We start from the raw sequence: 12,928 nt of genomic DNA on the forward strand, positions 1-12,928 counted from the left end.
ATTTACTGAGACTCGTATACATCCCATTGTACATTGAATTTGGTTTTTTATCTGAAAAGAAACAAAAGAATTATTCTAAAAGTACTTTTTCCCTGCAGTTATTTACAACAATTATTATTTCAGAAGAAAAATTTGGAATAAGAAAGGTTGTCTGACTTCAGATAAAATTCCTGATCTGTGTAATCTCAGCTTTTTTCAGCGTGAAAAAATAAAGCAAAATAATTGTGATGGAGGAGTTTATTGACAAAATTCCTGACATACTCTTGTACGCATGTTCACAACATAGGTAGAAGTTATTGGTATCCATGAAAAGCAATCAATTAGGAAAAAAATTACATACATAAACACAGGGACTAAGCAGTTTATTGAAATATTATATTATTCACAGACAGGAATTTCTCCAGAATGTTCTCTCCAAGTATTAAAATCTTTATACACCTTTGTCTGGTTTTCTATATTCCAAACCTTTATGCATATAATTTTGTTGAAAACCTGGTTGTTTCTGTTCTTTCCTTTGTACAAGAAAAATGTCAAAGAAAGTGTCACTTGCCTGCAGGATGAAAGCAGATATTATCAGTGCCTGTGCTGTATTGATGTTCTGAAAATCACACCGTACCTAATTTATAGATATTGGAGGGAAAGCACTGATATTTCAGACAAGCAAATAATTTTGTATTGCAGAGTTTCACCATATTATTATGAAGACACTGGTGCTCATGTATTCAAGTTACTCAAACATTGACAGAGAAATTAAGCAAAGCTATAACCAGACCCTGGATATTTTGTTTCTTTCCTGAGTAGCTTATTTACTTGGGTTTGCAAGAAAGAGTTTGAATTCTGACCTTTCTTTCCCACCCATGTTAATTTTGTTCATTGTGACTCCAATGTAACTAAAAACCACCATGTGATATGAGAGCAAACAATGCTGGACAGCTGCCTGTGGTTCGTCAGGTCAGAATAAAGATAAAAAAATTCTCAGATTGTTTAAATTTTGCAAACTTATTGAGATAATCAAGAGAATATGATAAATATCAGAGGGTATCTGTACCAGAGATATAGGTCAAAGGTTATCAGTTTAGTGCCATAAATGAAAGGTCAAAGGTTATATGCAAGGGTTATGTACAAAGGAAATCAGTGACACTGAAATGTTTTCAGCAGTATATCACATATGACAAACAAGCTGTGTCATAAATATTTTGTAAAGTGTTTTTTATTCCCAATGTAAAATATCCTTGAGTATTTTAAAAATTATTTGTGTCGTGTGTTTCTGTGGTTGCTTGTGTACCTTTTAATGTCTGATGTTGCAAAATTAAACAATTTCCAGCCTGTGTCAAGACTCATGGATGAGATTATTTGTGTTCACGCACTCATGCAATACCAGGGTAGATCCTCCCATTATGACCAGGCACTTTCAAGAACATGTGATAATAAGAGTAGAGATACCCAACTATTCAACAGTTTGGTGTTACAGTGGTTTATAGGAAATCAGGGACTCTACCAAACTTACCAGTAATATTCTAGCATCAGTTATTGTCAAGTAGATTTGAAATGCATGTTCATAATAAGCCCAAACAACAGTGCCTTTTGGAACTCTGAGTTTTGTCTGCCAATGAAAGTACCAAGCATGTGAAATTCTCAACTGGAAACTGTCACAAGAGTTTGTGGTGTTTGTTTTTCAACTTTCACACTCAAAGGTGATATTGTGAGAAGGACATAAAGGAGGAGTACATTGATCTGAACAATATTTTCAGTTGGCCCCTTGAATTATGCTGAGTACTCAAAATATAACTAGTCTCCTGTCTTAATGGTTTCATTGTGAAATAATTGTATGCAATGCCCATCTACGGTATATCTGTAGCTTCAGCATGACAGCAGAACAGACAAGTATGATAACTGGTTTGATCGATCAGGGTGACTTTGTTCCAAGCAGAATACAATGTGTGCACCTAGCTATACGGAAGATATATTTCAGGGAATTTGAACTTTTTGAATGCTGGTGTAAAAAAGAGTGAAAGAATGTAATCAAAGTGTAATTTTACTCATCTCATTGGCATCCGGAATAAATCAAGTTTGTTGTGGTCTGTATAATAGAAGCAAGTGATTGTATAATGAACTTTAATAAAACTGATCATTGGAAAATAGTCTCGCCAAATTTTTGCAAGGAAATATTTTTAGTTGAAACAAATAATACTATGTGTTTACATAATTATTGGATAACTTTTTTGGGTGGCTATATTGGCACTTCATTCAGAATTTCAAAGCTTCGAAAGAAAAAAGGCATCATTTTGCATAGGCTGGTCTTGTAATAATTTTAGCAAATATATTGAAACATTTACTGAGACTCGTATACATCCCATTGTACATTGAATTTGGTTTTTTATCTGAAAAGAAACAAAAGAATTATTCTAAAAGTACTTTTTCCCTGCAGTTATTTACAACAATTATTATTTCAGAAGAAAAATTTGGAATAAGAAAGGTTGTCTGACTTCAGATAAAATTCCTGATCTGTGTAATCTCAGCTTTTTTTCAGCGTGAAAAAATAAAGCAAAATAATTGTGATGGAGGAGTTTATTGACAAAATTCCTGACATACTCTTGTACGCATGTTCACAACATAGGTAGAAGTTATTGGTATCCATGAAAAGCAATCAATTAGGAAAAAAATTACATACATAAACACAGGGACTAAGCAGTTTATTGAAATATTATATTATTCACAGACAGGAATTTCTCCAGAATGTTTCTCTCCAAGTATTAAAATCTTTATACACCTTTGTCTGGTTTTCTATATTCCAAATCTTTATGCATATAATTTTGTTGAAAACCTGGTTGTTTCTGTTCTTTCCTTTGTACAAGAAAAATGTCAAAGAAAGTGTCACTTGCCTGCAGGATGAAAGCAGATATTATCAGTGCCTGTGCTGTATTGATGTTCTGAAAACCACACCGTACCTAATTTATAGATATTGAAGGGAAAGCACTGATATTTCAGACAAGCAAAATAATTTTGTATTGCAGAGTTTCACCATATTAAATATGAAGATACTGGTGCTCATGTATTCAAGTTACTCAAACATTGACAGAGAAATTAAGCAAAGCTGTAACCAGACCCTGGATATTACGTTTCTTTCCTGAGTAGCTTATTTACTTGGGTTTGCAAGAAAAAATTTGAATTTTGACCTTTTTCTCCCACCCATTTAATTTTGTTCGTTGTGACTCCAGTGTAACTAAAACACCATGTGATATGAGAGCAAACAATGCTGGACAGCTGCCTATGGTTCGTCAGGTCAGAATAAAGATAAAAAAATGCTAAGATTGTTTTAATTTTGCAAACTTGTTGATGATAATCCAGAGAATATGATAAATATCAGAGGGTATCTGTGCCAGAGATATAGGTCAAAGGTTATCAGTCAATTGCCGTAAATGAAAGGTCAAAGGTTATATGACTAGCGTTGTGTACAGAGGAAATCGGTGACACTGAAATGTTTTCAGCAGTATATCACATGTGACAAACAAGCTGTGTCATAAATATTTTGTAAAAGTTTTTTTATTCCCAATGTAAAATAACCTTGAGTATTTTAAGAATTTTTTGTGTTGTGTGTTTCTGTGGTTGCTTGTGTACCTTGAAATGTCTGATGTTGCAAAATTAAACAATTTCCAGCCTGTGTCAAGACTCATGGATGAGATTATTTGTGTTCATGCACTCATGCAATACCCGGGTAGATCCTCCCATTATGACCAAGCACTTTCAACAACATGTGATAATAAGAGTAGAGATACCCAACCATTCAACAGTTTGGTGTTACAGTGGTATATAGGAAATCAGGGACTCTATCAAACTTACCAGTAATATTCAAGTATCAGTTATTGTCAAATAGATTTGAAATGCATGTTTATAAATAAGCCCAAACAACAGTGCCTTTGGAACTCTGAGTTTTGTCTGCAAAGGTGAAATCCCAAGCATGTGAAAATCTCAACTGGAAACTATCACAAGAGTTTGTGGTGATTGATGGTGTTCATCTTTCATCATCAAAGGTGATATTGAGAGAAAGACATGTTGGAGAAGTAGATTGATCTAAACAATATTTTCAGTTGGCCCCTTGAATCATGCTGAGTACTCAAATTAAAACTAGTCTGCGGTTTCAATGCGTTTCATTGTGAAGTAAGTGTATACAATGCTCATCTACGGTATATCTGTAGCTTCAGCAACACAGCAGAACGGACCAGTATGAACCAGTCATAAACGGTTTGATCCGGTTCAGGGTGACTTTGTTCCAAGCAGAATACAATGCACAGTACAATAAATTACCCACAATTCTCTTTGATTTGTATCCATGAAGGTTACTTTTCTAAAAACGTCTTCAGTTCTGCATGTTAGCACTAATGTTAAGCATTAGAATAATTGTTAAATAATATCCAGTAAAAGTACGTTTAGAAATTTCAGCAAAAGTTTCAAAAGAACCATTAAACAACCATAAAAGTCACATTCTGTAGGTACTACAAATGCCATACTTTTTAGGCAGCAAGTTATGACGAACTGAAGGGGTCATTCTCTGAGAAAACTTAGAATGCAAATTTCTTTTGTCATTTCCATTGGAAAAATCAATATTCTTTTGTTTCAAAAAATAGGTGCAACTAGTCTCCCTAATTTTCATTACATTATTCTGTATGGCTGAAGACACAATCACTGGAAAATTTTACAAAAATGCTATCTCCTCTCTCAATCTTGCATTACTTTTCCAAATCATTTAAAATGAGAATTTAGAAGAACGTTGACCTTAAAAGTATGGTTTCAGAATTTTTACAACTAGTCTATGAATTTGTCTACACACGGGAGACCTGGTAGACTTCTCTGGGGAATCTCTGAGGATACAAATCACAATGAATTATGGGAAATTTACAGTACTGTGCAATGTGTGCACCTAGCTATACGGAAGACATATTTCAGGCAGTTTGAACTTTTTGAATGCTGGTGTAAAAAGAGTGAAAGAATGTAATCAAAGTGTAATTTTACTTATCTCATTGACATGCGGAATAAATCAAGGTTTGTGTGGACTGTATAGGAGCAAGTGACTGTATAATGAACTTTAATAAAACTGACCAATATATAGTCTCGCCAAATTTTGCAAGGAAATGCTTTTTAGTTGAAACAAATAATTCTATGTGTGTTATATAATTATTGGAGTAACTTTATTGGGTGGCTATATCGGCACTTCATTCAGAATTTCAAAGCTTCGAAAGAAAAAGGCATTTTGCATAGGCTGGTCTTGTAATAATTCTAGCAAATATATTGAAACATTTACTGAGACTCGTATACATCCCATTGCACACTGAATTTAGTTTTTTATCTGTAAAAAAACAAAAGAATTATTCTGAAAGTACTTTTTTTCCTGCAGTTATTTACAACAATTATTATTTCAGAAGAAAAATTTGGAATAAGAAAGGTTGTCTGACTTCAGATAAAATTCCTGAGCTGTATAATCTCAGCTTTTTATCAGTGTGAAAAACAATAAACCCAAATAATTGTGATGGAGGAGTTTATTGACAAAATTCCTGACAGACTCTTGTACGCATGTTCACAACATAGGTAGAAATGATTGGTATCCATGAAAAGCAATCAATTAGAAAAAAATTTACATACATAAACACAGGGACAAAGCAGTTTATCAAAATATATATATTTACAGACAGGAATTTCTCCAGAATGTTTCTCTCCAAGTATTAAAATCTTTATACACCTTTGTCTGGTTTTCTATATTCCAAACCTTTATGCATATAATTTTGTTGGAAACCTGGTTGTTTCTGTTCTTTCCTTTGTACAAGAAAAATGTCAAAGAAAGTGTCACTTGCCTGCAGGATGAAGCAGATATTATCAGTGCCTGTGCTGTATTGATGTTCTGAAAATCACACCGTACCTAATTTATAGCTATTGGAGGGAAGCCACTGATATTTGAGACAAGCAAAATAATTTTGTATTGCAGAGTTTCACCATATTATTATGAAGACACTGGTGCTCATGTATTCAAGTTACTCAAACATTGACAGAGAAATTAAGCAAAGCTATAACCAGACCCTGGATATTTTGTTTCTTTTCTGAGTAGCTTATTTACTTGGGTTTGCAAGAAAGAGTTTGAATTCTGACCTTTCTTTCCCACCCAGTTCATTTTGTTCATTGTGACTCCAATGTAACTAAAACCACCATGTGATATGAGAGCAAACAATGCTGGACAGCTGCCCTGTGGTTCGTCAGGTCAGAATAAAGATAAAAAAATGCTCAGATTGTTTAAATTTTGCGAACTTATTGAGATAATCAAGAGATATGATAAATATCAGAGGGTATCTGTACCAGAGATATAGGTCAAAGGTTATCAGTTTAGTGCCATAAATGAAAGGTCAAAGGTTATATGCCAAGGGTTATGTACAAAGGAAATCAGTGACACTGAAATGTTTTCAGCAGTATATCACATATGACAAACAAGCTGTGTCATAAATATTTTGTAAAGGTTGTTTTATTCCCAATGTAAAATATCCTTGAGTATTTTAAAAATTATTTGTGTCGTGTGTTTCTGTGGTTGCTTGTGTACCTTTTAATGTCTGATGTTGCAAAATTAAACAATTTCCAGCCTGTGTCAAGACTCATGGATGAGATTATTTGTGTTCACGCACTCATGCAATACCAGGGTAGATCCTCCCATTATGACCAGGCACTTTCAAGAACATGTGATAATAAGAGTAGAGATACCCAACTATTCAACAGTTTGGTGTTACAGTGGTTTATAGGAAATCAGGGACTCTACCAAACTTACCAGTAATATTCTAGCATCAGTTATTGTCAAGTAGATTTGAAATGCATGTTCATTGATAAGCCCAAACAACAGTGCCTTTTGAAACTCTGAGTTATGTCTGCCAATGTAAAGTACCAAGCATGATAATTTCTCAACTGGAAACTGTCACAAGAGTTTGTTGCGTTTTTTATTTTCAACTTTCACACTCAAAGGTGATATTGTGAGATGGACATAAAGGAGGAGTACATTGATCTGAACAATATTTTCAGTTGGCCCCTTGAATTATGCTGAGTACTCAAAATATAACTAGTCTCCTGTCTTAATGTGTTTCATTGTGAAATAATTGTATGCAATGCCCATCTACGGTATATCTGTAGCTTCAGCATGACAGCAGAACAGACAAGTATGATAACTGGTTTGATCGATCAGGGTGACTTTGTTCCAAGCAGAATACAATGTGTGCACCTAGCTATACGGAAGATATATTTCAGGGAATTTGAACTTTTTGAATGCTGGTGTAAAAAAGAGTGAAAGAATGTAATCAAAGTGTAATTTTACTCATCTCATTGGCATCCGGAATAAATCAAGGTTTGTTGTGGACTGTATAATAGAAGCAAGTGATTGTATAATGAACTTTAATAAAACTGATCATTGGAAAATAGTCTCGCCAAATTTTTGCAAGGAAATATTTTTTAGTTGAAACAAATAATACTATGTGTTTACATAATTATTGGAGTAACTTTTTTGGGTGGCTATATTGGCACTTCATTCAGAATTTCAAAGCTTCGAAAGAAAAAAGGCATCATTTTGCATAGGCTGGTCTTGTAATAATTTTAGCAAATATATTGAAACATTTACTGAGACTCGTATACATCCCATTGTACATTGAATTTGGTTTTTTATCTGAAAAGAAACAAAAGAATTATTCTAAAAGTACTTTTTCCCTGCAGTTATTTACAACAATTATTATTTCAGAAGAAAAATTTGGAATAAGAAAGGTTGTCTGACTTCAGATAAAATTCCTGATCTGTGTAATCTCAGCTTTTTTTCAGCGTGAAAAATAAAGCAAAATAATTGTGATGGAGGAGTTTATTGACAAAATTCCTGACATACTCTTGTACGCATGTTCACAACATAGGTAGAAGTTATTGGTATCCATGAAAAGCAATCAATTAGGAAAAAAATTACATACATAAACACAGGGACTAAGCAGTTTATTGAAATATTATATTATTCACAGACAGGAATTTCTCCAGAATGTTTCTCTCCAAGTATTAAAATCTTTATACACCTTTGTCTGGTTTTCTATATTCCAAATCTTTATGCATATAATTTTGTTGAAAACCTGGTTGTTTCTGTTCTTTCCTTTGTACAAGAAAAATGTCAAAGAAAGTGTCACTTGCCTGCAGGATGAAAGCAGATATTATCAGTGCCTGTGCTGTATTGATGTTCTGAAAACCACACCGTACCTAATTTATAGATATTGAAGGGAAAGCACTGATATTTCAGACAAGCAAAATAATTTTGTATTGCAGAGTTTCACCATATTAAATTATGAAGATACTGGTGCTCATGTATTCAAGTTACTCAAACATTGACAGAGAAATTAAGCAAAGCTGTAACCAGACCCTGGATATTAGTTCTTTCTTTCCTGAGTAGCTTATTTACTTGGGTTTGCAAGAAAAAATTTGAATTTTGACCTTTTTCTCCCACCCATTTAATTTTGTTCGTTGTGACTCCAGTGTAACTAAAAACACCATGTGATATGAGAGCAAACAATGCTGGACAGCTGCCTATGGTTCGTCAGGTCAGAATAAAGATAAAAAAATGCTAAGATTGTTTTAATTTTGCAAACTTGTTGATGATAATCAAGAGAATATGATAAATATCAGAGGGTATCTGTGCCAGAGATATAGGTCAAAGGTTATCAGTCAATTGCCGTAAATGAAAGGTCAAAGGTTATATGACTAGCGTTGTGTACAGAGGAAATCGGTGACACTGAAATGTTTTCAGCAGTATATCACATGTGACAAACAAGCTGTGTCATAAATATTTTGTAAAAGTTTTTTTATTCCCAATGTAAAATAACCTTGAGTATTTTAAGAATTTTTTGTGTTGTGTGTTTCTGTGGTTGCTTGTGTACCTTGAAATGTCTGATGTTGCAAAATTAAACAATTTCCAGCCTGTGTCAAGACTCATGGATGAGATTATTTGTGTTCATGCACTCATGCAATACCCGGGTAGATCCTCCCATTATGACCAAGCACTTTCAACAACATGTGATAATAAGAGTAGAGATACCCAACCATTCAACAGTTTGGTGTTACAGTGGTATATAGGAAATCAGGGACTCTATCAAACTTACCAGTAATATTCAAGTATCAGTTATTGTCAAATAGATTTGAAATGCATGTTTATAAATAAGCCCAAACAACAGTGCCTTTTGGAACTCTGATTTTGTCTGCAAAGGTGAAATCCCAAGCATGTGAAAATCTCAACTGGAAACTATCACAAGAGTTTGTGGTGATTGATGGTGTTCATCTTCATCATCAAAGGTGATATTGAGAGAAAGACATGTTGGAGAAGTAGATTGATCTAAACAATATTTTCAGTTGGCCCCTTGAATCATGCTGAGTACTCAAATTAAAACTAGTCTGCGGTTTCAATGCGTTTCATTGTGAAGTAAGTGTATACAATGCTCATCTACGGTATATCTGTAGCTTCAGCAACACAGCAGAACGGACCAGTATGAACCAGTCATAAACGGTTTGATCCGGTTCAGGGTGACTTTGTTCCAAGCAGAATACAATGCACAGTACAATAAATTACCCACAATTCTCTTTGATTTGTATCCATGAAGGTTACTTTTCTAAAAACGTCTTCAGTTCTGCATGTTAGCACTAATGTTAAGCATTAGAATAATTGTTAAATAATATCCAGTAAAAGTACGTTTAGAAATTTCAGCAAAAGTTTCAAAAGAACCATTAAACAACCATAAAAGTCACATTCTGTAGGTACTACAAATGCCATACTTTTAGGCAGCAAGTTATGACGAACTGAAGGGGTCATTCTCTGAGAAAACTTAGAATGCAAATTTCTTTTGTCATTTCCATTGGAAAAAATCAATATCCTTTTGTTTCAAAAAACAGGTGCAACTGGTCTCCCTACTTTTCATCACATTATTCTGTATGGCTGAAGACACAATCAGTGGAAAATTTTACAAAAATGCTATCTCCTCTCTCAATCTTGCATAATCTTCCAAATCATTTAAAATGAGAATTGAGAAGAATGGTCTTCTTAAAAGTATGGTTTCAGAATTTTTACAACTAGTCTGTGAATTTGTCTACACATGGGAGACCAGGTAGACTTCTCTGGGGAATCTCTGAGGATACAAATCGCTATGAATTATGGGAAATTTACAGTACTGTGCAATGTGTGCACCTAGCTATACGGAAGACATATTTCAGGCAGTTTGAACTTTTTGAATGCTGGTGTAAAAAGAGTGAAAGAATGTAATCAAAGTGTAATTTTACTTATCTCATTGACATGCGGAATAAATCAAGGTTTGTGTGGACTGTATAGGAGCAAGTGACTGTATAATGAACTTTAATAAAACTGACCAATATATAGTCTCGCCAAATTTTGCAAGGAAATGCTTTTTAGTTGAAACAAATAATTCTATGTGTTTATATAATTATTGGAGTAACTTTATTGGGTGGCTATATCGGCACTTCATTCAGAATTTCAAAGCTTCGAAAGAAAAAGGCATTTTGCATAGGCTGGTCTTGTAATAATTCTAGCAAATATATTGAAACATTTACTGAGACTCGTATACATCCCATTGCACACTGAATTTAGTTTTTTATCTGTAAAAAAACAAAAGAATTATTCTGAAAGTACTTTTTTTCCTGCAGTTATTTACAACAATTATTATTTCAGAAGAAAAAAATTGGAATAAGAAAGGTTGTCTGACTTCAGATAAAATTCCTGAGCTGTATAATCTCAGCTTTTTATCAGTGTGAAAAACAATAAACCCAAATAATTGTGATGGAGGAGTTTATTGACAAAATTCCTGACAGACTCTTGTACGCATGTTCACAACATAGGTAGAAATGATTGGTATCCATGAAAAGCAATCAATTAGAAAAAAATTTACATACATAAACACAGGGACAAAGCAGTTTATCAAAATATTATATTATTTACAGACAGGAATTTCTCCAGAATGTTTCTCTCCAAGTATTAAAATCTTTATACACCTTTGTCTGGTTTTCTATATTCCAAACCTTTATGCATATAATTTTGTTGGAGACCTGGTTGTTTCTGTTCTTTCCTTTGTACAAGAAAAATGTCAAAGAAAGTGTCACTTGCCTGCAGGATGAAAGCAGATATTATCAGTGCCTGTGCTGTATTGATGTTCTGAAAATCACACCGTACCTAATTTATAGCTATTGGAGGGAAGCCACTGATATTTGAGACAAGCAAAATAATTTTGTATTGCAGAGTTTCACCATATTATTATGAAGACACTGGTGCTCATGTATTCAAGTTACTCAAACATTGACAGAGAAATTAAGCAAAGCTATAACCAGACCCTGGATATTTTGTTTCTTTTCTGAGTAGCTTATTTACTTGGGTTTGCAAGAAAGAGTTTGAATTCTGACCTTTCTTTCCCACCCAGTTCATTTTGTTCATTGTGACTCCAATGTAACTAAACCACCATGTGATATGAGAGCAAACAATGCTGGACAGCTGCCCTGTGGTTCGTCAGGTCAGAATAAAGATAAAAAAATGCTCAGATTGTTTAAATTTTGCGAACTTATTGAGATAATCAAGAGAATATGATAAATATCAGAGGGTATCTGTACCAGAGATATAGGTCAAAGGTTATCAGTTTAGTGCCATAAATGAAAGGTCAAAGGTTATATGCCAAGGGTTATGTACAAAGGAAATCAGTGACACTGAAATGTTTTCAGCAGTATATCACATATGACAAACAAGCTGTGTCATAAATATTTTGTAAAGGTTGTTTTATTCCCAATGTAAAATATCCTTGAGTATTTTAAAAATTATTTGTGTCGTGTGTTTCTGTGGTTGCTTGTGTACCTTTTAATGTCTGATGTTGCAAAATTAAACAATTTCCAGCCTGTGTCAAGACTCATGGATGAGATTATTTGTGTTCACGCACTCATGCAATACCAGGGTAGATCCTCCCATTATGACCAGGCACTTTCAAGAACATGTGATAATAAGAGTAGAGATACCCAACTATTCAACAGTTTGGTGTTACAGTGGTTTATAGGAAATCAGGGACTCTACCAAACTTACCAGTAATATTCTAGCATCAGTTATTGTCAAGTAGATTTGAAATGCATGTTCATTGATAAGCCCAAACAACAGTGCCTTTTGAAACTCTGAGTTATGTCTGCCAATGTAAAGTACCAAGCATGATAATTTCTCAACTGGAAACTGTCACAAGAGTTTGTTGCGTTTTTTATTTTCAACTTTCACACTCAAAGGTGATATTGTGAGATGGACATAAAGGAGGAGTACATTGATCTGAACAATATTTTCAGTTGGCCCCTTGAATTATGCTGAGTACTCAAAATATAACTAGTCTCCTGTCTTAATGTGTTTCATTGTGAAATAATTGTATGCAATGCCCATCTACGGTATATCTGTAGCTTCAGCATGACAGCAGAACAGACAAGTATGATAACTGGTTTGATCGATCAGGGTGACTTTGTTCCAAGCAGAATACAATGTGTGCACCTAGCTATACGGAAGATATATTTCAGGGAATTTGAACTTTTTGAATGCTGGTGTAAAAAAGAGTGAAAGAATGTAATCAAAGTGTAATTTTACTCATCTCATTGGCATCCGGAATAAATCAAGGTTTGTTGTGGACTGTATAATAGAAGCAAGTGATTGTATAATGAACTTTAATAAAACTGATCATTGGAAAATAGTCTCGCCAAATTTTTGCAAGGAAATATTTTTTAGTTGAAACAAATAATACTATGTGTTTACATAATTATTGGAGTAACTTTTTTGGGTGGCTATATTGGCACTTCATTCAGAATTTCAAAGCTTCGAAAGAAAAAAGGCATCATTTTGCATAGGCTGGTCTTGTAATAATTTTAGCAA

Source organism: Ptychodera flava, chromosome 2 (assembly GCF_041260155.1).
Source record: "Ptychodera flava strain L36383 chromosome 2, AS_Pfla_20210202, whole genome shotgun sequence".
NCBI lineage: Eukaryota > Metazoa > Hemichordata > Enteropneusta > Ptychoderidae > Ptychodera > Ptychodera flava.